Raw genomic sequence first — 26,018 nt, 5'->3', positions numbered from 1 at the left:
TTCTAGGTAATGACGAGAACAATAATCCTCACTTCCAATTTTGTTTTAATGCTGTTTTTTAATGCTATATTTACAGAGGTAAAAAGTCTTAGTAGTTTAATGTATTAAATATTACTCTATACATGACTAGCATAAGAAATGGATTTTATAAAGGAATCAAGCGGCAGTGCGATGTTTCTGGATCTCAGGACATAAATTTTTGTCCAGTGACATGTAGTATGGAAATAATAAAAGTGAGAGGAGGCTAAGAGAAGCTGTGAGAAAAGGTAATCTCTCCTTGAGACATTGCCTCCATCTGACATACCACAGTGTTTTCTTTCTGCTTGCTGTACCTTTTTTCTTTTCTTCTCTCACTTTATCACTCTTCCTGTGCAGTTCAACTTTAATTCTGGCCTTTTTATAGGGCCACTGACAAACTGGGATTTTTTTCAGTATTTTAATACCTTTTTTTTTTTTTTTTTTTGCTGCACTTTTGCTAGTGCAAGTCAGAACTCAGACAGCCCAGCTTCAATCTCACCTCTGTCAGTGCAATGCCACTACATTAAAACTTGCTGTTATCTTACTTCCAGGGTGTGTTTCAGTGTGCATTAGCATTCTAATAGTTGATCAAATTCCTCTGCTTCTAAATATGACACATTTCTGAAGCAGAGTATTCAGAGGTATTAAAATGTGAGCAAATCTCAAATTCCAGTTTTTCAGTCTTGTATATATACTACCAGCTGTTTTGTTGCACAAGAAAACATTGTGAACAGTAAGGAAAAAGTCTAGACACTAAAAAGAAAAAAAGTAAATTTAAACAGGCTACAGTTCTCATCCCTTTCTCTTACTGTACAGATTTCTCTTTGAACACTTTGTTTTAATAAATCCTATTCTTGAGCCTTATATACCCAACCTGATCACGATCTTATCTTTTTGGCTAGGTGCATCTATCAGAGTAACTGCTGTACCACAGGCTTCCTCACACCTTTCTTCTCTCTAGCTCTCAAATGTGGAAATAGAATAAACCTAATCACTTTTCAGTTTATTCTGTCCCATGCAGAAAATAACTCCCCTTCAATTTTATCCTACTTCTCTGCCATTCTATAGATAGCAAGAGTGATTTTGTGTGTGTGTGTGTGTGTGTGTGTGTGTGTAATGTTAAACAGGTTGCTCATCGATTACAAAAAGATGGAAAATTATGTGGATTGTAGACTTGTGTATCTTATTCCCAGAAGTGGGAAGCCTCTGGTACTTCAAGATCCCTATTTCAGACATGAGATACTCAAAGAAGAAACATTTCAGTACCAAGACAGATTCTTGCCTTTTAATCTTTGCAAAGTACTAACCATGTTTATCAAGTGTGACAATCAGAATAATTTCTTTGCGAACCACCACCAGTGTCTTGACTGGACAGTCCAAAGAATATTAGCCTTATAAGCAGATCAATCAAAACAACATTTCAGTCTCAAAGTCAACCAAGAGAAAAATACACTAATTCCTATTAGAAGTAGACCTATGTTACAGGACCTAATATCCTACAGGAAAGATTCCAAACCTTTGTGTAGTGAACTTCAACTCCACCAATAATTACAGTAGAGAACGAAATGCCTGAAATTGCTGGTATAAGCCTAAAAAACATACTTTTACTTATCTGCCCAGTCACCTATTTATGATGAGTGCTTCTACTCAGGGTTGAGCCAATCTTTTTCATATTTAGGGCTCCCAGCTTCAAGCCTATCTCAACCTCCCATGCGGTCATCTAGAAATAGACATTCTGAACCATTCAATTAGCATGCCCTGGACTTGATGAATCTGTCTGCCCGGTATCTTCCTAAGACAGTGATCACTTCAGCAGGTTAGCTGCAGATGAACGTAGAGATTTGAGGACACAGTGCTGCAGAACTTTTTAGAGGAAATTCAAACTTGTCTCAGAGCAAAAGAATGAATGATAGGTGACCTAAAGCAGAAGGGGCTTTTTAGCAAACATTTTGTACTGGAATTCGTGTCTTCATTGAAACTTTGTGGCACTATCACAATAAAAATAGCAGCACTTACCTTCCTTTTTGTATCTGACAACTTATGTCTGGATTGAGAAGTGTTCTATGATACAATATTAACCCCTATGCCAGTCTAAGTTCATGCTATTTTGTAAAAATGGATCATCCTTTAATGAAAAATGGGGAGGGAGGAGAATGTTCAGTTTTTGGAGATCCCTTGCAATTTTGTGTAAACTCTTTTCAGATCTTTAAGGTAATCTCTCCTTTATATGTGACTTTGCCAGCTTCTGAATAAAGACTGCTAATTTAGATTTAAAGTGGGCTAATCACTTGGAAAAGACTTTTTAGATTACTGTTTCTTTAAAAGTGTGTTTTGTTTTTTTCCAGGCTAAGCTGATCATCTTAGTATTTTGGAGTGCCTCTGCTAGTTAAAGTCATCCAACTAATTATTTGAACAGGAAAAATCTATTAAATCTAAGCTATAAACATCATTAAGGTATCCTGTGGAAACTTCCAGCTGAAAAAATAAATTGAGTCCTTGTTGTAAACTTTTAATACTACGACACTAAAATTCTGTCCTTTGGCATAAGTCTGAGGGTCAGTTTAAGAATATTCAACTATTACACTGAAAACTTATTTTTGCTGAGGGCCTTCTGGGCATGTAGTCTGTGGATCAGGTGTCTGAAAGGTACTTCAAATAAACTGAAGGGAGAGATTTATTACTCCAATAATTAAACAACAAGCGTGAAGCAGGCATTTATTAAATGCCAGAAATTTCGTGTTGCTTGATAGGCCATTGTTCCTGCTGTCAAAACACTAACTTAAAAGTGTGTAGATTCATTGAATAACTTCAAACACTGCTAATTTTGAACTTGCAACTTGTAGGGTTGTGGATTTCAAAGAAAGACTGCTGCCTTAGAAAAAGAAGAAAATTCCAAACAATCTGACCTATTGCAAAACTCCTTGCCCAAAGGTCAGACTGAATCTTTAAAGTGCAAAAAGAATGAATACTGATAGCTATCCTACTTTTGAGACCAAACAGTCCAGCATAGCCCCTCTGAAAATCCTTGTACTGACCAGTATGAAAATATGCAGCTATGGCTGATGAAAAGATTGTTGCCTCTAAATTTGGATGTCCACCTGAGAGAAGCAGATGATCTCCTTTTATGAACTCTGAGTTAGCTAAACGATGAACCCTATCTGACTGCAAAAATGTGTGTTCGAGGCTTTAAAGAATATTTTGGCTGTTTTATAAAGTGGTTATTAGAAATCTTAAACTGAATGTCTGCAAGGTAGTCTTGTATCAAGCTCCTTCGGACTTCTCTTCTGTTGGTCTTCTACTAAAGTATTTGACACTGGTCTTTCTTGGCTCATCAAGATTCAGTCTACTAGTTTTACCCTATGTCTAAACTAGGGACCATGCCAAAAAGAGCAGAAGCAGATGGTACTGCACCTGTGTGAAAGTATTAGTGATTGTAACACTATCTGCCCAATTACTTCCTCTGAATAATAATGGGTCATGACCAGGTTATACCAATTGATCTTTTCCTGACAATTGTAGAAAAGAAGCTGAAATTTCCCTTTCCAGACTCAGTTTCACAAACATGTCATTTAATAAGAGCATGGTTGAATTGCTCAGCTTGTACTGCCATGTGAAAAAGAAGGCTGAGCGCCCATGCATCTCAAGAACATAAAAGCATACACAACTTAGGGGAGGTGGGGGTGTCATAAAACTTATTGCTAGACCATAGTGGAAAAATAGCCCTGCACAATGTAAACCCAATGTTAGTTTTGGGTGCTCCTTCCCATGGCAGTGAACTCTGTGAAATCTTCATAGTGCTTGTATAGTCTCAGATGTTATATAAAAAGCACAGGGAATAGTAGTGTGTCATAAAAGATGCCTCTGAGCTTTAGGTGTGAACTTAGCTTTAAGGGCAGCTTACGTCTCAATATTTTCAGTTCAGTAAAAGGTGCTACTCTATTGCCTTTTAACTCGTGGGTTCTTGAAGTGATTAATGCGGCAGCAATGTGTTGAAAGGCTTTAATTTACCTGCGCAGTTTCCTCTTCCCTTCTGGTTTCTCTGGCCTCCTGTAACTCACTGTTTACAGTGAGTATGATACTTTCCACATATTTGCTTAATATTTCTTTCATTATTGTAGTCAGCTGAGATATTTTGATACAAAATAAAGGAATTTACTGTCTGATACATATTAAGGAAAATGTAAACTGCAGTGAAGGCATAATTCCTAGTATGTACTGATCCTGCAACATACAAAATTCTGCTTAATTTTTCCTAATGGGTTTTTAAGTTGGTTTGTTTTTTTTTTTTAACTCGGCAGTTTGCCTGGGCATATTCATGCTGTATGTTTATTGGCAGCTATGCTGAATATAAGCCTCTATTTCAGTGAGGTTACTCTTCTCTCAAATTGCTTTTAATCCCTGCTGGAATTTTCTCCCTAACTTCCTGTTTTGGAATTAAGGTGATGCTTTTTTAAATGGTTTGATTCATGTCCTGATATGAAATTACAGCTGTTCTTGCATTTTCTACATCACTGCCCCCCAGTTGCAATGGAGCTTGCCTCAAAATATCTAAAATTATTTGTCAATAACTGCCTGGTGTAATTGATACTGCAAATATGATCTTATACATAAGCACTATCAAATATTCTTGTTCTCCTAGCTTTGCTTTTGTCTGCATTTATTGGCTGGATACTTCAAATGCGCTATTGAAAAGGGAAATTTTCTGTTATGCACTTTGAAACAGAAATTAAATAGCCTAAAAAATTTTAAATAAACTTTATGAAAAGTATGAATTAAAAGAAAAAATTACTACTCTACTAAGGACAAGTAAAATTATCATTGAATCCTGATATTAGTACTGAGTACTTGTTGTTTGGTGCCCAAATCTACAGGAATCCTTTTCCCAGGTGTCCTAAAGACAGATGCAGTAGTCAGCTGACTGAAGTGCCCTTTGATTCCTTTTAGCTGTATGAAAGAAACATGATAACTGACTTGCAGCAGACAAAAGGACATCAGTACAGAGAATTGTCTTGTAGGGAAAAAAGGACTTGCAGGCATACAATAGTAAAATTTCATCTCCTCCTTGCCTTTACCTTTCTTCATAGGAGCAAGGCACAATCTACTGGGAAGCAGTAGGGGAATTCAAACTAAAAATGTGTGAGATTTTTGCAGGGATTTCTATATTCTAATATCATGTTTTTTGTATATTTTGTGCTGGACCTAGAAAGGGGAAAGGGGAAAGGGTATATTGATTTAGTCTCATCTTTTATTCTGAGACTTACTGTTGTTTTAAAAAATAGCAAGTATCTGAGAACAGCTTAGATTAACAGTATTCCTTAGCTAGATGAGCACTGCTACAGCTTTAGTTACAGAACATAACAGCATTTTAAATTTATTTTTGATGAGCTACAGATCCTGAACCCCTGGTACACATTTTATAAGCATATATATGCATATATATAAAAGGTATTCATGCCATTTCAAAACTTTGCAGTGATCTAGGATATTTTCTGAAATATACTAATGATTTTGTGCTTTGCAGATGACTGTTCATATTGTCAATGCCACCATAACAAGCTATTAACATGTTCTAAAAGGAGACATGGGTTGAATGAACTTGGGGGTAGCATGGTTTTCTTCCTATAAGTGTTCACCATTTTCCCAGGGTAGCAGCACTGTGAGAGTAGGGCTGAAGGGGTAGGGAAGGAGAATATGAAGAAGCCCCAATTGCTATTCTGTGTAGCATGTGTGATTTATGAGTAAAGAGAGAATTCCCTGTCTAATACTGAATAATATCTGTAAGCCTTCAGAAGAATTACTGTTATTTTAAACATGCTCTGATTTATTTACATCAAAAAGTTTTGGACAGATGTTTCATGCCAGTGATTTCCATAGGCAAGCATTCCAGGTTTTGCTGAAGCAGCAGTAAAAGCAAAGCATAGATTAGTAAATGCATTTCATCTATAATTCTTTGTTGCTATACGTTTTATGGGTGCATTGATCCAGTTTCAAGAGAAAGGGTCAATTTTGTTGCAAGTCACTACTCTTGTGGTAGCATTTCAGGCCCTGGTCAAGGATAAAACACACTGCAATGGCTACATAATCACATTGTACATAGGCAGTCCCTATCTCAAGCATTTCAAAAAGCAGAGATGTTTGCAAGAAGTGCAGGGCTTGGCTTTCTTTGAATGTTTTCCGTAATATGAAATTAAAGTGAAGAATTAATTAGTTCTAAAGCAAGAGAGTCCACATGCAGAGTTAGGTGGGAATGGCTAACCTAGATTGCGTAGACAAATCCTGTTACATAGCAGTCGCTATAAGTGAGGTGTTAAAGATCAACATTAAAAGATTTAATTAATGAGTCTCATATGGTGCTAACAGAAATGATTTGAAGACTCAGACAATTCCCAAAGAGCGTTCAGTTGCATTCATTACTGGGCAAAACAGTGGCTAATGACTAATTTAAAGCCTTAAAGCTCTTCACATTTTTCCCCCATGATCACAGTATTTAATGAATATAGCAAGAAGAAGAAATAGTAGTTGTTCATTATCCTGCCTACCTACTTTCTACTGTTTCTCTCTGCAGTATGGGGGAATGTCACACAAAGATCAATATCCCCCTTTGCCTCTTGAAGTGGCACCTTCTTTTCCTCCAGAAACAACAGTAGTACGGTATGCCAATATCTGTAAAACAAACTTCAATGTATCCATTAGGATATATTTTCTAATGAGTAAATGAACAGCTGGTGAGAGGAAATGTCCTGTGGAAAAAAGTTGCTGAATGATGTAAGAGTGTGAAAGGAAGTAAATGTATGGTTGGAAATGTAGCAAGAGAGAGAGAGGTGTTACAGGTCAGTTCTGGCAGTGAGCAGCAAGGTACTTCAAGCTAATTAGCTGAAAAAGTTTGGCATGTTTTAATTTCCTGAAAAATTAGAATGAATACAAACGTCTTCTGCTTTCTTTGGAAAACATTTTTTAAAGCACATCACTTTAGGAAAAGAATTAAGGATCTGCAATAACAAAATGGGAAGTATCAGCTAATTAAATCTAGACAATAGATCCAGCCTTCATAAATAAGATCACTGTCTATCTTCTGGTTGGCACTGAATGAAATCAAACCTGTTGCAAAACATGTTTTGAAAGAAAGCTAATTCACTTCCATATAGCAGCTGCTTATTTTCTTAGAAAAATATAGTAACAATAATAATAATAAAACAAATCACCAGGGCACTGATCTTGTAAGCAGAAAAGGGAAGTGTGAAATTTTGATACTGAAATTTTTGAGTGCCAGTGATCCTTGGGGGAGAAGGTGTCCAGTTGGAATAAATAATCAGAGCTTCATTATTCAGCTTTGCTTTGTATGTTGTTTTACAGAAGCTATAGGTTCCTCCACACACACTCCCCCCCCAGCTACCTAGCTACTCAGTCAAATTGTTTCACAAATAATATAAATGGAGATGATCTTTAGCTGTGTGTTGGGGTATGTGGGAGGGAAGCATCACTTCAGTTCATGATTGAATGGCTCACCCACCTTTTTGTTCTTGGACCCATAGCATCCTTGTGGCAACTTCATTAATTACTTGCCAAGAAGCTAGATATAGGTAAGTGTGTATTTTCAGGCTTGAATGTGACTAGTGTTCTGTACTTGCAGGCCTTTGAGCTCTATCATTGTAAAATACGGGGAAAGAAGGGTCCTTTTTGGGGGGGGGGGAAGGGGGGATGGATTTCATCAGGTCTACTGACTGCTTGGAAGCCCCTGGACTGGGCCATTCCACTCTTCTTAAATTTAACATTTTAAGTTAGGTTTTGCCAGAGTAAGTTACTGGGATAGATTTTGTTTTTCACCTTTGAAAAATAACAAAGTTGGCATACATCCAGGAAGGTCAGGGGCTGGGGAGGGTGGGAAGGAAATAATTGCATAGGAGGTTTTTGAGTATGAGGAAGTGGAATCCAAGAGTCAGGTTTATAATAGTTTTGAGATGAATATATGCATTCAGCAATAAGTGGTATCTGAAAAGAAGGTTAATACATTTTTTCTTTGCAGGCTTTATATCATGATATGCTATTCTTATTTTTCCCAAATGAATTAATCTCTGCAGGTGTGTCTGAAATGGGAAACTGAATCTGAGCAACTCTGAACACTGGGGAAAATTCAGATTGCAGATCCAAACCCAGATTCATATTTGTCTTCAACATGCATGAAACTGAGAAGAAGAATCATCTGGAGATTTGAGCTTTTGTGAAAAACAGCTGACTGCCTAGGGATGGAGGAACGGTAACCTGTATATACCGTATTTTTGACCTATAATGCCTTATTTTTGCACAGTTCACGTACTTGCACGGACTGTGAGTTCTCTAGTAATTGAAAAAAAAAAAAGTCCTGAGTTCCCAAACTGCTTAGTGCTCTTAACCATCAATTGGGTAGAGAGCTTTCCTAGGGGTCATACTGCTGAGAACAGGTACTATTTGGGAGGAAGGGAAGGAACAGGCTGTGGAAGTGAATAACCAACATTATGACTTTGCTTTTTTTCTCTATGGCTCTGTATTTCTTCAGACGCACAGAGAGGAGGGCGTATGAAATGGGAAAGCTTTGTCAGTATGTGAATTACAGTAGAGCAAAGGGTTGATTATTATTTTTGAAAACAGAGAGTAAAATTAATGGCAATCTTTGGGTTTTTCTTCAGTAGACAATTATGTAAGCAAATTGCTCTGGCTAAATACCTATTTAGCACTTTCTCTGATCAGAAGGTTGTTGCTTTGCTTATTCTTAACTATAGGTTTCTGGAGCGCTTGAGGACAATTCCCAGTCCTGGCAGGACATAACAGGCTGATCTTTATCTATTCAGTTTTTAAAATGAGATGGTCTGAGCAGTGCCCTCTGAAGTCTGCAAGAGGATGTCATGCAATTGGAGATGGAAAATAAAGCACTGCATGAACAGCAGTACAGTACCCACAGATGACATAGCCTGGCAATAAAATACCTTAAAAAGTGCCAGAGATGGAAGCTATTGTATAGGACACCCGCCCATATTTAGGCTTTGATAGTTTTCTGGTCACATGGTTAAGCCCTTACACAGCAATTCCTCTTCTAGAGGCATTTTGTAGCTATTTTGGCTGCGGCTGTGTTTCATACCCATCCATGGATAAATTCTGGATGCCTTTAAGAAATAGGGAGGCAGTGCCTACCTTAGCTTTACTTAACTGCTGAACCAATTCTTGGGGGTGCCTATGAAAGCCATACAGCCTTGATACAGATAGTTCAGCTGTTGTTTTGGCAGTCTTCCAGGTACTTTCTTTTTTGATATCGAATTTTCCCACTTGAAATGGAATAATTCAGGTGCTTTTTATCAAACTATTTTTTTCTGCTTTCTACTTGATGCTCTGCTTTTTCTCAGTGGTGATTTATTTTGTTGTAAGTCAGCTAATCGTCTTTGGCTTTAGCCTTGGCAGTAAGGCCACTATCCTGCTGTTGAGGTAGTGTGTTGTGAGGTATGCTGTCATACTCTGCTTCAGAGAAGTGATCTTTGACCATGTCAAAGAATTTTTACAGAGCGAAATAACAAAGATCTGTGCTGTTTGTGCTGCTGTTGCCAGGAATACCTGGAACAAAGAAGCAAATGAGCTCGTGCATGCACCAGGGCTGCTTCAGATCTGAAATAGAAGCAGCCAACCTCAAGCCTAGCAGAGGTTGCAAACGGGGTGAGAGAATAAGCTTGAACTGATTCACAAATGTTCAGTGTGATTGACTTGTGAATTCTGGGGCACTCTTGATTCTTCCTTACTCAGTTCCCAGGACAGTCTGAGTTATGCTTCTCCTGTTAAATCTCATGCTGCATCACATATTTCATACATGCATGGTAGAGTTTTGTCTATCACCTTAGCAAGTGTGTTTTATTTGGTGTCCCATTCCTTTCTTCCTCTCCACCCTGCCAGCCACCCAAACCTATGCACTTGGCCTGTCACCCAGCATCAATAATTAACAGTGAACAATGAATTCTTGCTGCAGCCATTTCATGATCTGTTTGTTTGCATGGATTTGTCACTGAACAATGGCAAATAACAAAAGAATGAATAAGTATCTCAGACCACCTATGCTCAATTTATGAGCGGCAATGAAGAGACAACATATCTACAAAATACAGCACAGTGTCTAAATGAAAAGGGTAAGAAAGCCAATTTAAAGAGATTGAGGTGTTAACCACCAGGTAGGAACATTAAGCCATTCAGAAAAGTAGTCGCTTGTACTATACTATGGAACTATTTGTTTGTCACCTCCTTATTTATGGTATTTACTTTTTTCCTCCAATACATTGTAAATGCATATGGGTGTTTTCTGCATGTTTAAATTTTCAGGCTTTCGAGTAGCAGTGTTTTTTGCCTGTTAAAGGTGAAAGAGCGTTACATCTACTTTCTGCTGTCATTTACTTAAGGATTTTGAGAAGAATTAACCCTTAGCTGTTCTGTTTTTGTTTTCAAAAAATAACCAGGAATGAAAAACGTGCCAATTTTTTTTCTTTTCCTTGAAAGCACAGATATTTATGGGAGCACTGCTTTGCAAGGACTTTTGTAGCCTTTGTTTTTTACTGTTCTGGAATGTGGCACATTGTTATCACAGTTGCCTAAGAAGGCTTTATTTGCAGGTTTATCGTATACTCCAGGCTCATGAACTATTTCCCTGGGGACCACACTGCATTCTTGATTTGCATGGCGTCTCGTGGCCAGCCAGCACTATTCAATTCCTGTCCTCTTGGCATCCTGTCTTAGAAAATGACCTTCTATTCTTCCTTAGTAGCTCCAAGTTGCTATTGAAAAAAATGCCTGCTGTTCAGGAAGACCCACAGTGGTGTCTGGCAAGAGAAAACAGCATTTGAGTCTAGGAAATTTCAGTGATGTATACACAGACATTGACAGTCATCTCAGGAAAAGCAGAGATGTTTATGTTCCTGTATTTGAAATGATAAAGAATACAGAAGAATTTCAGATATGTACAGTATGAAACAGGTGCGGAGGAGCCCAGTGAAACACCAAATGCAACAGACAAAATGCCAGCTTTCAAAATATTGGCTGAAGCAACTTACAAAGGGCAGATGCAAAATTTATCTCCACCATGTGTTTGGGCAGATGCCAGCTTTGTGAGCGTCTTTTTGTTTTACTTCTTCTAAAATATTCAGTTCTGTGAGGAAGAAAATATTTCCTTTTTGGGAATATGTTGTCAACTATGAAGGCCTCTTACAATTCTCGAAAAGTAATACTGTAGACGTTGATTAAGACATTTGTAGAATTGGCAGGATCCCTATAAAATAACATTTTAAATCCAATGTGCATTTAATTAAACATCTTAATTAAGCACACAAATAAGGCTATGTTATGTTCTTGGGAATGGGTGCCCACTATCTTCTCTGTATAGGAGAATGACCTAAAAGTCACACTCTACTGTTAGGAAAAATTCTTATTTCCTAAACCATTTCAGAAAATGTACATCAAATATAATTTTTCATCCCAGAGAATTTATAATGTACATTAAAGATAAAGCATTTCTTCCAACTTATACTCTACTGGACTTATATTTTAAATTGTCCCTCAAAACTTTAATCATGCACTCACATTTGAGAAAAGGGAACAATAAATAAAATTCCACTTCCTGATTTATTTTGTGCCTGTTCCTTGCAAGTCTTGAAGTTCCCACTTCAGCAAGGCGTATAAGTGCATATTTAGCTGTAGGCATGCTGTCGTCAATAAGTTAAAGGTGGGTTTCTTACTTAAATTCCTTGCTGTGTGTCTATATTAAGCAGTCTAATCTGTTTGTGATTTTTAAGAAACACAGTCTAGCTAAGTTTTCTAAGTGCATTGTTTGTATGAAAAGCCCACTCTGTAGTGAGCACATGCATGCGTACGGTGATTTTTAGAGTACTTACGGATATGCACATACATATGAAGTCTCTGTAGTCTATGGAACTATGATGGCATTTTAAAAATCACACTTTTAGTGGGTGTAGGCTGGGTGATGTAAAACATAAGCTCCAGATCATATAGCTCTCAGGGGTCTCTTAGGGAAAGAAGAGCAAATGAGCATTTTATTCCATCTATTGCACTCACGCTGGGGATGCGTGTCTACTTGGGCAGCATGTCGGGGAATACAAGCACGGTCAAGTAGGTTAGTGACCTTAAAAGAGCATCGTTTGGTAGGTCTCTGACCATGGCCTACCCAGAGGGCGAAAACTGTCCTGAGGTCCAGAACAAGGTACTTCTGCTGCACTGTTTCCTCTGCAGGGTGCCAAAGGCATGAGGTTCCTGCTGCCAGCACTAGGAATGCCTCTGCATTCAGCTGCAAATGCATATCTCTCCCCACTTCTGGTTCAGCCCTATCGAGCATCGCGGTGCAGCTAACAGTGTGTGTCATTTAAAAACAGAAAAAGGCATTTTCTAGAATGTTTAAAAACCCAGCTAAGGACCAGTGGCCTAGGAAGCCCTGGCTCACTACCCAAGCATTTATCACTCATGTTTCGGTTTCAAAAATAGCTCTTGTTGTTAAGGCTAATCTCAAAGACAATAACAAAGTAATAATAATAAAAAATCCCCACCTCCCTTTAAGATTGGGTAGAAGTTCATATCCTGATCTTTCTTTCAAATATAGTCTTTCCCTATTATAGCTTTTAATGTAATTTGAACATTTTAAGTGAGTGAAAAAGGGTCATATCACCAGGGAGCACTTAGCAAGGAGTCTTTCCCTTATCATTTTAACACTAGAAAAATCCCAAACTGTAAATTTTGTTCTCTTTAGACATTTATCTTCAGCATCAACAAAGCTGATACCATGAACCAGAAGTCCCCAGTTATGTGTTTTCCATTCGTCTCAGGTCCCAACAAGTTTTAGGGCTGAAGTTCACCTTGGAGTTGGTGGGCAGAGTTTGTGGTGGGAAAGACCCTACGACTACAAGACATCTCCCCCGTTTCAGACCTGGAGGGCATCCTATTGTTCTGTGTTGAGCTGGGGCTGGGGAGGGCTCCCAGCCTTTCTCTGTAACTAATATTATTCCCAGGCCTTTGCCTTGGATAGTAAGCCAGTGATAGTATGCCCACAGTTTGACATAGTTATATGCTCACGTGCTGATTTTATGTTAATCCTTTGATTTAACCATGTAGGTTAACATTGTTTATGCGATGGGCTCTTTAGGTTGGAAGGCTGTATTTAATTGCAGTCAACTATCACCACTTTAGGACTTAGTAATGTTTGTCCTGACAAGTCCTCAGAACTTGCTATTCAAACAAAGCTGTTCTGCTTTTTTATTATTAAAAATAAAACAATAAAAATGTCAGTAATTCCTTTTCCCTCTCAGGAAATGTTTAATAGATGTGGTTTCAAGTTTGTTGCTGTTTTTAATCTCCTATGGCATTTTAATATGGTTATTGAATGGAAAACTGTAAACAAAAGCCTTAAATATAACATTGCTGAAAACCTGTGGTAAAAATTTATATCTCGAAAATGTTGTTTACTACTTTAAAACCATGTAAAAACTGAAATATCTTTTCCAAAATCTTTTTTGAAACTAATTTTTTTCAGCAGACAGGATATAAAGATAAATATTTTAATTTGCTCAAAAAATACTTTTTATTTTTAAGTAGTGTTAACAATAAGAATTCATTCAGGCCTAATTCTTACTACAGGCATTAGTTTTGAGGATGGGCATACTCAATAAAGAGAATAACTGAAACATACTGCAATTTCTTTGCAAAATGAATTTGCACTTATCTAGTGCATTTTTTTAAATTTTATTATAAAATATTGCTGAGTTGAAGTGTTAATCTGAACTTTAAAAGGATTTGAAATGTGTGAGGTTCATTGGTAACTGGGATAGATAGCCTTGTTGAAATCAATTGCCTAGATTACACTAGTGGTAAGTAAAAAAAATGATGGTAAGTAAAAATAAATAAATAAAATTGCACAGCTGAACTAGTACTGGCTCAGTGTACGATATCTTTTCATTTCTGACTAGTTAGATGATGTTTCTTTGCTGGAGCAATTACGCATTCATCTCTCTAGGGGCCCATGTCCTCATGTAAGTGTTAACATGCATTCCTTTCTAAAAGTTTTTGGGCATGTCCAGCTGAGGTCATGGTAATTAGAGCTAGAAAAGACCCGCTGGATCACCCTGTCTTTTCCCCCTGCCAATGCAATACTGTTTTTTTTTGGAGGTGTATTTTCCAAAGCTTTATTAAAGCAATTTTCAAATGCCTCAAGATGAGGTAACTGCTCTTTGCTAGGGAGACTTTTATGCCTAATAGACCCTATGAATAGGTTCTTTTCCAAATGTTTTCTTACATTCTCCTTTGCTGCAATTACTATTTTTTTCATCTAATAGGCATCTAGGAATCCCAGTAACCATTTCATTTTGAGCTCATCTGTCATTAGCAACTTCCTACTTCATCATTTATGCATTAACTCACTCCCTGCGTAGACATTCTGTTCAGAGCTTGGCACATGATGTGGCCCTTCTTAGCTTTTTATTGCTCTGCTGTTGAACTGCTTTCTTTCCTGGGAACTTTTAAGCTCTGCTGGGCTTAAAGTCGAGTTTGCTACATGAACAAAAGCATGTCAAAAGAAGTCAGATTTGCAAGTAAAGATTTTGTTTTGGAGGAAGTTTGGGGTGGGGAGGGAGATAGTTTGTTTTTCTTTCTGAGTTCCTCTGCTATTTCTTGCTCATAATACAGCCTCAGTTAAAAAACAGTTATTGGTTAACAGTATTTCTCCCCAACACTCTTCTGACTGGATTTCAAGGCTTGATTATTATCTCAGTCTTGGCTTACATCATTGTAATTCCATCAGATAAAATCATGTGGCAATCAACCCTGTTGAAGGCAATAGCAGTTTTTTACCTGTTGACTTCATGGGTCTTAAACAGTCAGATGTGACAACAGAAATCTTTAACATGTCCTCCGTTGTATGTGCTAATGTATTTCTTTACTGAGAGAGTTTGTCTTTCCCTGCCTTCTTAACAGGGTACTGGATGATGGGAAATCTCCATGTTCTGTCACCTTTAAATATCCATGTTTTAAAAAAGTGTAAAATGTGAATGTTTTCTGAAGTTTGATGGCAAGAAAGAAGCTGCTTTCTAGTTTTAAGTGGTTTTTAAGACAGAAACAAAAAAGTGGGAGAATTACTCTTAAAACCTACATGTTCATAGCTGAATCCACTTGAGCAGGAGGTTGGGCTGGATAAGGTTCCTTCCTACCAGTATTAACCTATGATCATATGAACCAGTGTTTGAGATCACAATGGATAATCCAGATACTTAAGGAAACGCCAGTAAAAATTTATCCAGTAGAAATTCGCTGTCTGCTTCTCTTTCTTCTGTAACTTTTTTTTCACAGAAAGGCCACAGGATTTTAAAAGTACGTTATTTTTTATAATTCTCAGAATTTATCACAATGATTTCTTTGCTTTTTTCTGGTATCAGACTATAGGACATCATTGTTTGATTCTGGCAAGCTAAATCACCTGACAAGCTTTGATTTACAGTCAAATTGTTGCTTTTACAGAAAAGATAAAAGCTCCCGATGAGGGGGGGGGGGAAAAAAACCCCTAAATCCCAGCAACTTTCTCTCTAGCTAAAGAGCTCAAGAACTGCTACTTAAGGCTTCTCTATATGGAGAAGCTATTGAGAAATTAATCAGTGTGGGAACTTAAAGAACAAACCCACTCTCTGAGGGGACACTATTTTTCTAGGAAGACACTATTAACCTATGAACAGCACCTTTGGGAGACTTGGTTTAATCCACTTCCAGTGATATTCAAGGGCTTTAATGGTTGCTCTCTGTCATCTGAGTACCTTACCATGTGTGCAGTTTTAGCCTGTCACAAACAAGGTCCAATGTGGGCTTAGACTTTGTTGAGTGTGCATGCATGAGAGCTGTTTTCAGGTTGTGATGTGAAACTCAGTTTTACAGAGTAGTATAGCCATGTTGCGAGTTCCTACTTTTTTTGTTGTGAATCATGGTGTCAGCTTTGTTTGGACTCGACATTCTAGAGTCACTTAATCATAAGACAATCTTGTATTCCATATATAAAACAAAAAAGGTGGAAAAAAGAGATTCCCATCTCCATTTAAGTTTCTGAGAAAAGAATGGGACCTAACGATTAAATACATAGAGCCCAGAATACAAAGAATCCAAAATGAAGCATTTTAAAAATTGTATGATTTTCCAATAGAGCATTTAAAGACAGGGAGAAGCAGCCTGGGGAGGTAAACTGCTATCAGTATAGTTGGATCTCTAAAAGGCCTAATTACACTGAAGCAAGCCAAGCTTAGACAGGTAAGACTATCCATAGAAGAGTTTATAGACATTTAATTAAATGAGTTAATAAGCCATTTTAACTTACCTATTACAGTTTTTTTTAACAGGAGCATTCATTGCAGTGATCCAAACATAACTGCCTCATGCTAATTTATGGAAAACAAAGAATGATAAATTGTACATAAAAATAAATAGCTTAATACTAGCTTAATAACACAGCCCAAGATAGGTGAAATGTAAATGACAAGACAACAGCGGTGTGGAGTGAAGCATCAGTTAATCTGATACTTCATGTAGATTATCAGACATAACCTTCTTCACTATTAGAAGAGGAGAGATTTCTATAGCTGCAGGGGCCAAAATTTCAATGTGGTTGCACGCACATTTTGCCAGTGCAGCTGAGAAAATTTGGTCTGTGATCAATCTTCTATGTGCACTTTTATTTCAAAATATCTATGTGATGAAGCTGTTTGTTTCTTCTTTAAAGTCTGGATGCAAGTGAAAGGGGAAGACCATCCGAGTCTCTTTTTATCTCTCATTATTGTTTTGGTACGGGATGAATTCTCAGTTATGGTATTTGAATCCATTGGCTAGGAGCAGCCTGGCTGGAGGTTGAAAATGCAGCACAGCTACAATGTACTTTGTCAGCTCAAATGCTGTCTTTTTGCTGTCATATCATTTACTGCCCAACTGTTGCCAAGGCACACCCATAACATCCATATCATCTCCGTCAAAACATCAGCTTAGATTAGTACATAGATAGGACTTTATTCAGCTGTCTACATGATGCAGAATTACAGCTCACAACAAAGCAAAAATAAACTGGTCCAAACTGGTAAGCTAGCAGTGGGGCTTGGGGGAAGGGAGGGTAGGAGAGGAAGGTGATTGTGTGTGAATAAAACAAATATGGAGCCATAATTACAACAAATGTGTTTAGCTTGATTACTTCATAACCTCGGTTTTCAGTTCAGGTTGGCCCTGTGAACTCTGTGGCCAAAACTTTACTGAAACAACAGATACAGCTGTGTAACCTTTGCTAATTAAAACCATGATAGTAGCACGTGACTGTATGGGAATGCATAGTTGAGTGGATGGCCAAAGTTAAAGCACAGTGCACAGGAAACATTTTTTCCATGCACTGAGTCTCATCCAGAGCCCAGTAATGACCAAGGGGATCAAATGAGGGTCTTGTGCCATGAACCTGAAGACCCAGATCCTCTTCTGTTATGCCTGCAGGGTTCTGGCCAGACCTTTTATCCTCATGTGTTTTTAAAGTAGATTTTGGGTTATGGGCTTTTCTATTTTGAGGGCCCTAATACGAGACCCCTACAGCAGTACTGTCAGCCAGCAATTTCTGCTGACTTCTCTTGTGCTGAGTCATACTGAAAACCCAGTCTAGATGCATTTTGGTGTGCACTCAACCAGAAGCAGAAGATGTCATGGAGTATACCTGGGTCTTGCCTTCCCAAGACTCAGTTCTCTGCTTGTAAATCTTGTATCAAAGTCTTTATCTCATTTTTAGACCTAATTAATACTTTGGGGATATTTAGATCTCCTTAGATGAAAGAGTCACAATACAGGGTTACATGTGCCAGGTCAGCTACTCCAGATGTAAACTGACATGATGCCACTAACTTCAGATAGGGGTATGCTGACACCTAACTGAGGTTCTGATCCAAAGTACCCGGAGATCTATTCAAACAAAGCATTGCCTAATATGCTTTTAGGAAGGTCAGTCTGTTGAAACACAATTTATGATTACTATCCTTTGACATTCAGTCATGCTTAAGGTTACAAGGAAGCCATGGCCCTGGGATACAAAGAACTGTATAAATACATGGCAAACTATAGTCCTTTATAATAACTTTTAACTAGGATTAGTAATACTTTATAAAGTTACCATGTCTGCTTCAGAACAGAAGCTTAGAACAGGGAGAGCATAGAGAAATAGTGCTTCTGTGAGGTCCTGATGTGAAGAAGGGAGGGAAACATGCTAGGGAGTAACGTCTGGGTTACAGAAGGAGGAAAGATGAGAAAAAAGGGCTTTCTATTAATTCAGTATAATCTGTTTAAGAAAGACATGAAGCTTCTGAATGACAGGAGAGAAGAGAGGCAGTTCTAACCTTTCCAACTCCCTCAAGGGATGAGGTGATGCCCTAGGGCAGAAATTCAGACCAGCTACAAAGGCAAAACTTAGATTCAAATTTCAATGCTTTTTCAATCTTTGGCTTTAAGAAAGGGTTTGTTGAGTGGGCAGAGGGAAAGACTGGATGATAGAACTGGCAACAATGACCTTTTCTTAGACATCAGCAGCTTGTCATGGAAGAAATCGTGAAGTTTCTCTTGTCAGAAGGTTGCAAGGAATAGGACAAAGAGGAACAAAATGGGGCAGCTAGAAGCAGATTGGAATACTAATGGGCGACTATTCAGCATTATAGCATTGTTGTACATTTTGAGGCCTAGTTAAAAGGCAAAGGGAATTTTATGAGGGCATTTTTGGGTGTAAATATGAGGGGAAAAACAGATGGAGATATCTGGAAGAGATCAAAGTTTGTAGGAGTACAAGGCTCAGAGAAAGCTTAAAACGGTGGTTGTGAATGGGGTGACTACACTCATCAAATCACAAGGCAAAGAAGGCCATTCAGATGTATTCTTGTGGGACAGAACTGGAGCATCATCTGAGATGTCAGAGGCTTAGTGGCAGTGAACAGTTATGAAAAATATCTTCCGGATAAAAAAAAGAAAAAGAAAGAATCAACTCTTCTGCAAAAAGAGCCTCTGAACTGCAGAGAGTGTTTCTTGCAGGCAGAAGCCAAGGCCACATCTGGCACAGGAAAAGCTGGGGCAAAATCAGTAAGCACATGCAGAAAGAAAAAATGCATGCAAGCATGGTGGGAAGTTATGCTAGCCTGACAGCTCTATTATTAGAAAGTATAATGCATTTTGGACTTGAAAATTTGAAACAACATCTTCATTTGCTAAGTGCTTTCTATACCATAGGGCCCAAATGGCACCTAGTAAATGTTTTTCACAAGTGCGACTCCAGCGAAGTGAAGAACTGCATTCTTGCCGTTATTTTATTTGTTCTGCAACCATTTCCAATGAAATGCACACTAGGTGCACATATCAGCTGCATATCAGATGGGTGAGCTGCCTTCCTCAGAAAACAGCACACACAGCAAGGAGTCCAACACAGAATAACACACGAATATCAGTTTGGCAGGAATGGAGCAAATTGCTTTCCTTCCACCACCCCCACTTCACCCTATCCATGCACAGGAATATACTAATCAGGGAAATATGCACTGGCTGTTTAGTGAAGGGGTCAAATCCATTTGGACGAAATTCCAGGGCTGCTGTGATAACAATGGCAGGAAGCAGGGTCCTCGAGCTGGCTGCTGCTGCACGCCTTTAGCAATAGATCGTTGAAAGATTTGGCCTGCCGGCGGCTGCTTTCTGCTGCCAGGGCTTGGAATGCCCCGATTGTTCCCAACACAATGGGGGAGCGAAAGCTCAAGACAAGTGAAGTTAAATGACAGGAACCTCTTAGTTAATTATGAAATTATTCTATGTCCATACTGCTTGCCCAAACCTTAACCTCCTCTTTAACCCTATGGAAGTAAGAAGTTTTACACGTTTCATGTGATTATATGGTAGCAAGGGGTGAATTCTCCTTTGTGCATGCCTCCTTTTCCACTGGAAGGTCCTCCCATATGAAAATCAACATAAGAAGGCTCAGCATTGTAAGTCTGAGTTTGAGATATTTTCAATCTATCCTAATAACTCAAGCCTGAGGGAAATTATGCTTTACTGATTACTCCTCAAAGCATATGAGGCAACACACAAACAAGACATGGTGCATTGGTTTCACAAATGTGCTACTTGCATTTGATACAATGGTGTTTATTTTTTATTCCTCAGGCTACTGTTTTCTCTGCTTCATTGAAGCTTGCCATCAGTTAAGACAGGTGTGTGAAAGGATTAAACCCAGGGCAAGACTATGTCTGGTATTTACTGGAGAAATGCAGCAGTGAAAAGTGCTCTCGTTTGGAAGATACTGCTCTATCTTGTTCTGACCCTGAGACAAGGAGGAGGAACTCAAAGGCTAGTCCAAGTTAAAAAGAGTGTAAGCACATTTTTCATTTCTAACATGCAATGCAGTGCTCTGATTGCCTGACAGCAACTGTATGGGAAAATTCCATGCTATCAATTTGTTTAAAATGCCTTTCTCATCTGGGAATAGGAGACAGTATTCACATACTCAGACAAATCAAAGAATGTAGGAGTATTTTGTGAATCTACTGATAAATTTAGAAAACTCCAACTCCCAGTAACTAAACAAAACAAACTCAAACTCCTAAAGGCACCGTTAACAGCATTTTTTTTTTTTTGTCAGCATAATGAGCAGATCAACCGTATTTCCGTTGTGACTCTATTTTTGAGGTGATGACAACAAAGTACTTGTGGAATGATGTCCCGTACATTTCCTCCGGATCATTTCCTCTCCTTCAGCTCTAGAAGGAGCATGCTTTGTATGAACTCAGGTGGTCAGACCTGAGCCCAAGTGCATGTTTCTCTAGACAAATAGACTTTGATCCCTCCAAGCAGGAAGTCATTGCAGTTGTGTTCAGTGGAACATACTTTTATGATGAACGTATGCATTCCACTAGATACAGAGCTTTGGGGGTTACATTTGAATGACTCAGAATTTGCTTACAGCAGACCACACTTCAAATGTTGTAATACTTTCTCCCTTATAAGGTACATTTAAAGGGAGAGCATAACTGAGTTTCTCTCCATACAGTTTTGCTGGCCACTTGGGGATCTGACTTTTCAGTGTTTCTCTACTCTTCTGCCATGGCCTTTTAAAACTGTAGATCTTTTATCAAATAGCTGGTAATGGCTAAACAGAGGCCCATTATAGCAGGTATATGTAGCATTTTGTCAGCAAAACATGCTGTGGTTAGTAAATATGTTGTAATTGGATAGCATTACATGGAAATCAACTTGAGTATTTGCTAGAAATTCAAACTGGACCTAGAACAAAAATTGGTTTTCATCTGAAATAGTTGAGGTGACTTTTCTTGTCCCTTTTTGGTTTTCCTACAGCTGTGATTAGGACTTAGATCAAAGTTCAGCTCTGAATCTGAGTCAGAATCTAGAACTGAGACTTTGGATGTAGATTGATGACGAGAAGTAGAAACATGATGAACAACCGGAAAGTCAAATGTAGATTGATGACGAGAAGTAGAAACATGATGAACAACCGGAAAGTCAAACTTTCAAATCATGTACAATGCAAATGTGGATGTGTGTGTTTGCTCCATCTTTCAGGACTTTATAAGTATTCAAAATGTATTATTGATGGAAGATGAACAATTGAGAGTCTAGATACTGTCTTCTTTCTTTTATATCAAAAAAAGTATGGCACAGAGAGCAGGAATACAAAGTTCTACCGGTTGACCATGGCCTGGGTTGTTAATAACAGTAAGGCTAAGCTGATCCTTCACTGGTATTTACTGAGCTCCAGGTAGGAAATAAAGTCAGTTATTAAGGAAGCACCTTAGGAAACCCGTTTTTCTTCTGGATGCTTTTCTGTGAAGTTTTGATTCCAGTACAGATCTCCCATGAGATGCAGGCCATATTTATAGTTAGCTGTGTATCCGTGATGCCTATGATTTCCTGATATTTTGTATTCAAATAACAAACTTCTTCCCCAGCAGGGACTGGTAGCCATTGTATGTTTCCTCACAAGCAGTCTTTGAAACTGATATGTAAGTGTGCATTGGCCATGCTCAAAAATAATAATATGTAAAAATAATATGCAAGTCTTAATGGCATAAGTGCATGGAAAGAGGACTCAAATGTTGTTGTATAGGTGAAAGCAACAAAACAAATGCAAAAACTAGCTGCTAAATTTAAACACTTCACTATCTTTTAGTATAAACTCTTCCTTATAATGGGCTTTTTTTCCTTTTCATTCCCTACTACTTTCTCATTCCTTCAATGTTTCTAGCTGCTTTTCAAGTTCTTCAGCTGCTTTTGGATTTATTTGTACGGTAACCAATGCATAAAATCCACACAGCTCTGGAAATTGAAAGTACTTTTGCAAAGACAACAGTGGGAACACAGTTGTGCATCATATTATTTTTGGCTAGATAGCCCAAGGACAATGGCTCTTGTTTGGCAGCTAGCAACAAGGAGGCAGATTTAGCAGTGTAACAGTTCAGAGCCTGGGGGTTGTTCCTCAAAAGGTGTCTGTCCTCAATCCTCAAAAGGATTGTCCTCAATCTGTTTTAAGGTATGTGTGATTCAAAGTCTAAACCATTTGGCAATGTCTGTTTAAAAATATCTGAGACCATGGATAAAAATAATGTGCTCTATTAACTTTGTGTCTTTTGTCTTGTGCATTCTAATGTTACCTGTGTGCACAAAACGGTCGACTTTCTATTTACTCTCCCTGTGATTTTGACTTAACAGCACAATGCCACTTGTCTGCGAGATGGCAGGGTGGGACAGGCAGTGGGTTCCCCATCGGGCCGGGGCCAGCTTTGCCTGGCAGGTGGGCAAGTGAAATGTCTATGCTAAAGTCTCCACGGGTGAGCGAGGTGTAAATGCTAGTGGGGCTGCGGCGAATTCGGGTGATGCAATTACAAAACTTTCTTTCTTTCTTTTTTTTTTTTTTTTTTAACAGCACTCTTGAGATACAATTACAAAAGCAGCGTCGACGTGACCTCTGCTCCGCGCCGCTGCGCCGGGAGGCGCCCGCTTGCCGCCAGGTGACGCTGTGGTGCCTCGGGAGCCGCCGCGCCGGGCGCCGGCACCGCCCGCGCTTCTGTGCCCCGCGCCGGGGACGCGAAGCAAAGCAAAACGGACCAAAAGGCACAAAATGAAAATGTCGGCGTTTTCGGTGGAGCAAAGCTGCTGCGCTTCAGTCCTCTTTTCCTGGGGCATGAGAACCCGGCGGTAGCAATACCCTCTTCTTAAAACGTATTTTTTTTCTGTTCTGAAGGCGTACGACCAAAATTGTCTTTTTTTACGTCAGCCTTCAGAAAAGCCTTGTGGAAATCCCGCATGTGTTTATAAATATTCACACGCAGACAAGTGCTTATATGTGGAGTTCCTGTTTTTATACGTCTGTATACTCATTTCCCGCTTTGGCCCTGATGTTCTGACTAGCTGAACTCAGCTGTGGCTGTGCAGAGACATATATGGTAACTAGCCATCATATAATCACAGCATATTAGAGCTCTGACTCAGGAGCTTCGTTGATTCCTGTTATTTCAAGAGTTTGCATCTCCGGCTGATGCAGGAAAGGTGCTTTGTGGGCAGGCTATGTGTGAGAACAACCCAAGACAGTGCAGGCCTCTCAGTGAGAGTTCGTGTGTCTGTTTCAGGCTGTGAACACCAGCAGCTGAGGCACAGATGTGTGCTGCCCATTCAGTTGCCTCTGCTATGGGAATGGTGACCTCGGAGCTGGCAAGGCAGGTAGCCGGGGCAGTCACCTCTTATGTTTTGCAGCATGAATTACGGTGTTGGTGAACTGGGGTCCTGAGCTCATCATGGGTGGACCCTTTCCCTGTGTGCATATACTGTGCAGTGCACGTTTTTATTGTACATATAGCAGCTGTCAGAGTTCTTGATCCTGATGTGAGAGAAAAGCCGCAGAAGAAAATCTGGTGTTTCCAAACACAGGCAGAGGGAGTAGTGGTATGTTGTAGCACGTCATATAATATATTTCATATAATGAAAAGCAGGTATGTGCTGTTATATATAGCTTTCAGTCCTTTCTCCTTTCGGAACCTAGTCCTTACAGACAGTAAAACTAGATCATCCTACGTATTCAGAGCAGGTAGTTCTGTTTGGTGGAGATATAGAAAAAGGCATTATTTTCTTAGGTGAGTTTTTTCTGCCTTCCAGGCAGTGAGAGAAATTACCCTCTCAAAGCAAAAGAAAGTTGAAGATTTGTTAAATGTTTGAGAGCATTCTGTAGAAGGTGACATTGAAATATCAAGTATTATTATTAGATTTTATAGTCAGGAGCTATTATTGAGCCTTTTCCTAGAGATTTTACTGAAACCATTATTTTTAAACACCAGTGTCTAGAGGTTAAGAAACTAAAGGACATTCACATTAAACACCCAAGGTATTTGGCCTGCTTTTCAAAATCATTGAGCTCCTTGCAGGGTTGTGCTTCCAGAGACTTTAAAAAGCAAAGATTTCACTTTAGGAGCTTTTGAACACTGATCACTAGGTCTAACCTATTGCAATTGTATTTGAATTAATTATTTGATTGGAGAAAACAGCAGGTAAAACACAGTCACAAACAATTTTTAGGTTAAAGTAGTGCCTTCAGTTCAGGAACTCAATTTGTTAGGGAGGTATTCATATGAATCTTCATATACAGTCAACAATGTCTTTCTCTAAGGTTGAATATTAACAAAATTTATTATGACCTATATATGAATTCTGTAATTTTTTCTAATATTTACTGAACAACTTTCCTGGGAAATAGTTCTTTGCCCGGCTCTCATGGTTGGTTCTGAGCCTGCTCTTACCAATACTCCTGAGAATTTCTGGTTAATTTTGTGGCACAAAGTATTTAATTATGTGCTCTGCCAAGTGAACACAAGGTCTCAGATTGGATTTTAGCCTCCCTGGGCAACTGTTTTAGATGCTTTGGTAGAGTGTGCATGCATATTTTCTGCATGCCAGATCCTGGCCTCATATCCATCAAAGTAAATCTTCAGCAGTTCCACTGAAGGCTTAGAGCAGTCTTAAGTTATGTTATTGAGGTCAGATTGTGACCCTGAAACTGGCAGAGACCCAAAGCAAGAAATTTGTGTGGGAAATTGGGGAGGGTATAAAACAGCACTTGTCAATACTTTTTTAAAGGTGTGAGCTAAGATGAAAGTTCCTAATCATTGCGAGTATTACTTTACAGCTGTTTCTGCTGCACCAGAAAAAAACCGATGTGTGTGATATGTTCTGAATTTCTGACATTGTGCTACCTCAAATAATAACCAATTTTACTTTTCCCTTCCCTCACCAGACCCTCAAAAAGCTTAATCTTGGGAAAAGGAAGTTCAGTGATAGGTTCTGGGTTTTTTTGCTTTTTTTGCTTTTTTTTTTTTTTTTTTTTTTTTTCCTCCGGTGGATTTAAACCTTTATTTTCTCTCCCTGCCAAACAAAAATGGCAGGGCTAAAGAGTAGTAGATAATTGAGGTTGTTGTACTGCACATTGTACAGAGGAAAAATTAATTGCTGTTTTTTTGCCCAAGGGTTCAAGCAGCAGTCCCTTCATTTGACTGGGAGCACATCATTTTCCTCCCATTCTAGACAGTATGCAGTCAAGCAGCATAAAAGGATTCCTGTACAGCTGCACTGTGTGAGTGGGCGGGCATCTCATTCAGTAATAACTTCTAATTTATACAGCCATGAACATCTACAGCTATAAATAAGCAGCTCTGACTGGCTTTGCATATTTACTCAAAATAAAATGAGAGATGGAAAGAGACTGGAAGAAAAATCTAGTGTAAATGTCATAAAGGCCAGATCTTTACTCAGCATACCTCAGTATGGCCTTGCTGAAGTTGCAGGGACAATGGCAGTTTGTGAGCAATGAGTGATGTGCACTCTTTGCCTTACACGGCTTCTTGTGTGTTACAGAGAAAGAATCGGAGCAGAGCCCAAGATCACAGCATCTGTGTTTTGGGGACAAATGTTCT

General features: G+C 38.7%; 1 protein-coding gene across 11 annotated transcripts in view; it reads left to right on the top strand.

The window, feature by feature from the left end:
• Positions 1-26,018, top strand: part of TMEM170B (transmembrane protein 170B) — a 72,807-nt gene that overhangs the window by 25,248 nt on the left and 21,541 nt on the right. For 10 of the 11 annotated variants that reach the window (XR_010387835.1, XR_010387833.1, XR_010387834.1 and 7 more), the window contains exons 2-5: positions 7,551-7,598; positions 8,097-8,272; positions 20,212-20,416; positions 22,985-23,504. The gene's annotated coding sequence lies outside the window, so the exon portion shown is untranslated. The remainder of the gene's footprint in view (positions 1-7,550; positions 7,599-8,096; positions 8,273-20,211; positions 20,417-22,984; positions 23,505-26,018) is intronic. The other variant, XR_010387828.1, reaches the window with a different exon arrangement.

Source organism: Dromaius novaehollandiae, chromosome 2 (genome assembly GCF_036370855.1).
Source record: "Dromaius novaehollandiae isolate bDroNov1 chromosome 2, bDroNov1.hap1, whole genome shotgun sequence".
In the NCBI taxonomy this organism is placed as follows: domain Eukaryota; kingdom Metazoa; phylum Chordata; class Aves; order Casuariiformes; family Dromaiidae; genus Dromaius; species Dromaius novaehollandiae.
Note: the sequence above shows the minus strand (reverse complement) of the source record. Positions and strands in the feature narration are given on the sequence as shown.